The sequence below is a fragment of the Artibeus jamaicensis genome, unplaced genomic scaffold (genome assembly GCF_021234435.1).
Source record: "Artibeus jamaicensis isolate MK-2021 breed Jamaican fruit bat unplaced genomic scaffold, CSHL_Jam_final scaffold_833, whole genome shotgun sequence".
Classification (NCBI taxonomy): Eukaryota; Metazoa; Chordata; class Mammalia; order Chiroptera; family Phyllostomidae; genus Artibeus; species Artibeus jamaicensis.
In genome coordinates, this window is record NW_026522056.1 from 18,943,118 (window position 1) to 18,949,117 (window position 6,000).

Genomic DNA, 6,000 nt, shown 5'->3' on the forward strand with positions numbered 1-6,000 from the left:
ATCTGTGACCTCCTACGACTGTAGTAAAGCTGTGAAATGTGAGTGAGGCCTGCTGTCACTGGCTGGATGAAGTGTGAGAAAAAAATGGTACAAGAGGAGTAGGTCAGACTCAGGGTTTGAGGAGACGGACCAGAAACCTAGGGGTTGGGATCCACACTTTACACTACAGTTTCCTAAAGGGCCTTCATGGAACAGAACACGGAGCTCAGGAGGGCTTATGTCTTACCTTAGCTTGTCTAGAAATTACATTTTATGGACTTAACCTAAGAGTGATTGGTTTCTAGAGAACCAAGTTACAATTAAGAGTTTCTCAGGGGATCATAAAACAGAAAATTTAGAAAAAGAGAATTGCTTGGTAAGATAAGCCATTTAGTCACTGGCCAGAAGGCTTTCTTGTGGTGGGCAAAACCAGCCTGGAGGCCAAATCAGGTGAGAGGAGTTTTGGTGAACAAAGAACGTGAATAAAGGACTTTGGGTGGTCTCAGGGGCCTTTGTTTTTCAAAGCAAAGTAATTAAGTATACTTTTCTCTGGCCCCCAAATAATTCTGTCGGACAACACGTTCAGCTGCACCAAGCTCAGGTCACTAGGGCTCCCAGACGGGGTTAGATGAGCACAGACGAGTTCTCCTCTACTTCTGTTCAAAGACCTTATTCACAGGAGCCTCTCGATTGCTACATCAGTTATACACAATGGTCCTATGAATGCAGAGGGTGTCTCTGGACTCTGTAGTGTGTCTCCTAGACTGAACACCTTCCCGCTACCTGAAGTCTTGCCAGCCCCAGTGGGAAGATTTGTTTCTGGTCTCCCCATCCCCAGCCCACTCAAGACGGCAGCAGCAAGCACATCTGTTCTCAACGTCCTCAGGAACTAGATTCCAAGGACTGGCCGCACATCCTGTAGAGCATTCTGCCAGCACACATTTCTGATGGCTGTGTTTTCCTACAGTGACTCGCGGTTATGAGACTTCTAACATCCTGTGCTTTGAATACAATGATGACATTTTAAACTTAACATGTAGTGTGCCTTTTATTAACATTTTTAGAATGAAGCACGGGGTGGGGCAATGGTTGGTTTACAGTTGTTCGTATGGAAAAAATAATACAATAATTAATAATGGTACAAAAACAAACTCTGTTTCAGGTACAACCATAAACTTACTTTTGCCCCATCCTGCACTGTATCAAGGAAAGAGGCCATTAAGAATAATCTTCCTTCCAGGCAACTAACAGAGTCTCCTCGGGTGGGGGAATAGAAGTTTTTCCTAAAGTGTTGATCTGGATCTCAACTCAGGCAAAGTCCTGAGAGCAAGTGTCCTTGTTCCTGTCCTACCCCTAACTCCTCTCTTGCTTCATAATAAGGAAATTTCTCTCTCTCCAGTCAGTAAAGCGATAGGCTAGGCTAGTGATACAGCTCCACCCACTATACGGAGAACCATTTATGGGATTATATAGATACATTTTGCTTTTTATTGCAAAATTTCATTTGCTTCCATTTCAGATTATAATCTGGGCTTTACTCTTGCATCAGAAAAGCTCATTAAAGTGTCACCCACCAAGAAAAAGAAAAGTTTTCTCTCAAAAACAAATATGGTTCTGCCCCTAGCAAAACAGAAAATTGTTACCAAAAATCTTCTTGTTCAGTGTGAGGGGTTGGCCACACACTTTATCTGTTCTTTCCCCAAATCCCTTTAAAATGACAGAGCCCCGGAAATGAACAGCTTCTGGTCCCATAAAACCCTGCATCCCTTGTATATTAGTTAAGATAAAATAAAATGCTTATTCTCTACTCTTCCTTTTGGAGGTTTCTTACCTGAGGAATGAGTGAAGAAAACAAGAGGAAGTCACTGAAGCCAAGATGGCTCAAAATGGAGTCTGTCTAGTCAAGCCAACAACACTGGTTCAGAGCCAATGGGCTGATGCAGCAGAAATAGATTTTATTGTACTTGAACTAACCCGAGAACTTAAATGTTTGAACTTTTCAGCTGTGCATCAATGCCAGGGGATACAGAGAAAACACACAGATAACCCTCCGAAGAACTTAGGAAAGACTTCATGCCCCTGGGTGATGACCCTCTCAGACCAATCCAGTGGCTAAGAATGCAGGACCGATTCTTCTCCAGAAGGTACTTTTTACTGTAAGAACTCTCAATTTTCCCTTTTCTTCAGAACAACCTGGCTATTGCCTGGTAGTCCTTATGATTTACAAATCCTGAGCCCCATGAATAGATCTTTGTCATTTATTTCTAGACAACATCTTCCCACTTTTTGGGCTTAGTCAGCACGCCTATTTAAATGTGTTTCTCCTGGAATTTAACTAAGTCTAAATTGGTTTCTTATCAGAGCAAAGTGCAAAAGATGTTTCTTAGTCAATTTTTTCCCTGCAAAGAATAAAAAGAGATTTGGCCAAGGATCGTTTATTTTTCTTTCTGTGTGTACGCAAGGACTTCAGAATTGCATATGTTTTATGCTTCCAAATAATAACATCTTTTTTTATTAAAAAAGAATCTCCCCATAAGCCCCCATCATTAAAAACAAAACAGGTGAGACCAAGTAAATGTTTCATTCTGATAGAAAACAGATTTTTACACTTAACACATGAAGAAGAAATTCAGCTACACTGTGTAAAAATATGTGGAGGAAAAAGCAGACAAGAGCACGTGCTAAGTAAAACCACATTTTAAAACACGCCTTTGGACGTAAGGACGCTGGGAGGTAACACAAGATGTCTGCTTTCACTGTAGTCCTTGGTTTGACTTCTCTGCTCTCTTTAATAAGTTTGTGATAAATCTTCCTTCTTCGGAAAGCTAAATCCAATCTCTGTGTGTACTTTCTCTCCAGTTTTCAGACTTTTAAAATGCATGAAAGCATCTTAATACATCCTAAAGCATTATCCAACTAATTGGAAAACACATGATGATTCATACTTTCGTGACCACATCTAAAAATAGAATCCCCAGAGTTGTTTTGCTACCAGACAAAAGATAGAACATATAAACAAGGCCTCTATTTATTCATTTGTCCACTTCAGAATCTTGGCATTACCTGACATCGCTTCTCTCCCTCATCCATTACTTCCTTCAGGAGTAAGTCCTACTGATTGCCCCTCCTGAATGCCAACCTCGCTTCATCAGCTCTGTCGTCACAGCCTCAATGCAGTCACCTTTATGTCCTCACCTTGGCTTAATCTATTGGTACCTCCTAGAGGATCAGTCTACTTCCAGTTTCTTACCCATGCAGACCATCTCCTGGGCAGTAAAAGTGGGGAAAAAAGTTATCTTTACCAAAACAAATGCAACCACATCCCTTCTCTACCTAAGATGGCTTGGTGACCCTCTGTAATCCTGCGAGATAAAATCCAACTTCTCTCCTGCGGTGATCTAGCCAAGTGTCCAGAGGTAGTCACGTAGCCCCAACAGTTAAAGCCTTCAGGACCCAGCCCTCCTGGCATGGTGTGAATGCTTTGAAATCCACGCTAAAATACGAGTCTGGGAATGGAGGCTGAAAACTTGCAGGCCCAAGTTAACATTGGCTCAGAGCCTTGTAAGCTTAATAAATGTAAACATTTGTGTATCATGTACTGCAGGCCAGGAACTGCCAGAACACTTCCTGTGTTTTCATTCATTTAATTCTCATAGCAGTCCTTTGAGATACACATTATTTTTATCCCTAGTTTGCCAGTGAGGTAACTGAGACTTAAAGAGGGCAAGCAACTTGCTCAAGGTCACATAGGCCAGGATCTGGCTCGAAGTAGTGCGGCTCTAGAAACACATTCTCACCCGCTTGCTGTAGTACTTCACTGGCAGTACACGGAGGCAGGGGGTCATCAAACTGTAGAACAGGATTACAGCCTAAGCAGGGGTCTGTGCTGATCAGAGGCAAAGAGGGGCAGTCTGAGCCCATAGTGGCTGAGGGCAGTCTAAACCTGATAACATCGTAAGGGGAATCCTTGTCTTCACACTTGCCAGCACCCCACAACTACCCCACCCAACACACACACACACACACACACTCCACAAGAAGCTTCTCAGAGACCAGCTGTGACATCACTGCTCTTTGCAGAGGGTAAAGATGGCCCCAGGTCATGTGAAAATATTTTAAAAAATGACAAGTTGAGGGAATGTAACAAACAGCAAAAAAAAAAAAAGGCACCTATCTAGAAAATTAGACAAAAGTCTCCATTTTTCTCTCCACTATAAGTGTGTATTTAAGACTGGCCCCTAAGACCTGAGTTAGCCATGCCACACTCTGTTCTTAAATAACAAGTGAAGATGTGTCAGGAAAATGGAAATGTTTCTGGTAATATCTACTAATCAAGATAGTAAACGGTTTTATGTGATTGCTTTTAGCAATCAAAGAAGACAGACGCTTCTTAGATCTCTGTGCAGAGGAAACAGGTCACACTAATGAGCGGAGTGAAGAGAGAATATCATTTACTTAACTAGTGGGCCTGGCTGGGCCAGGCTGGAAGGGGGACCATGGGAACAAAGTTGTTCTGTTTGTGAAGAATCAGTGAAGAATTGGGGGTTTCCATAAGTCAGCCAAGAGATAAGAATGAGGAGTAGCACGTGAAGAAAGAATCTACCAGACGACAGCGAGTGGACAAGAAGCAGACAGTGAGAGGTTCCGGGATATGGCCAAACATCCTTAAGAAACACTGGTATCAAACACTCAGTGTTAAGATGTTTGTCGCAGTGTAATTTCCTTTTTCTCTTCTATCTCCCACTGTTAACGTCAAAGCTCCCACACAGAGGTGCCTTGTGCCCATGGTATTTCGACAAAGTAGAGGGGAAGAGGCCTTGTTCGGTCTTGGGAGTGACGTGGAATAAGGAGAAATAAAAAATTCAGTAGAAGTAGAAAGTAATAGCTCGGAGGATCCTAGAAGATGTTGGCAAGTGAGGTTAGGAGTCCTGCTGTATTTGTGACGGAGGTCTGGTTACCCGACAGCTTCGACAGCTTGGGAACGCTTGGGTAGTTGACGTTTGGTTTATGTGAGTAAAGTAGGTATGTTTTTTATGCCACAAAGTTACATATGAAAGCTAAACGTAACTGTTGTTTTTCTAATTGGATTTCGAGACTATATTCTATGGGCTTGGAGAAAGCTGATCTCCCTGGATTCAGTATCACAACCAGTTTAGAGTGTCTCTCCATTTCTGGGACTGCATCTGACCTCCCGGGCTGTGGCGGGCGAGGTTTACATAGCACCACTGGGCCCATCTGTTCCTGCTGCAGCTCCGGGCTCTGTAAGTTCCCCTCAGTCGTTACCCCACACAGACGATGCCTGTCTTTTCAGGGGTGCAGGGAAAAGCATCAGGGTCTATTGCTTTCCCACCAGTTCTTCCTCTTTCCACTCAGGCAAACTGTGAGGAGTGGGAACTGCTCTAATTTTATTCTTTTATGCCTTGATTTAAAAAATCTTTTGTTTCTGTTACGTCTGGCTGTGACAATCCTTCACAGAGGCAATGTATGTCTACAAGTAGTCTGAATGGGGGAAAACAAAATGTATACAAAAACAGTACAGACTAATAATACCTTCAAACATTGTCCGGTTATATTTGTTCTATATCCTCCCTTTCTTAATAGTTCAATATATTCCTTGTAAAACAGCCGTCCTGTAAAGTAACCATACTGCATTTTCTTCCATTGCTAATTTCTTCTTGGATTTATGTATCATTACCTAAAAATTTAAAATAGTCAGTATATTAGGGGTCAGCAAACAATGGCCCATGGGCTAAATTGAGCCCACTGCCTATTTCAGTATCTTTAAATGGTTGAAGATGATTCATATTTTGTGACATGTAAAAACTACATAAAACTTAAATGTGTCCCAAAGTAACATGTTATTGAAACACAGCCATGCTCGTTCATTACATGTCTGCCTGCTCCATTCCACAACTGCAGAGCTGAGTGGTTGGGGCGGAGGCTGGATGGCACACAATACCTAACACATTTAATAACCGATGTTCTACAGAAGAGTTCGTCAACCCCTGTTCTACACCATCC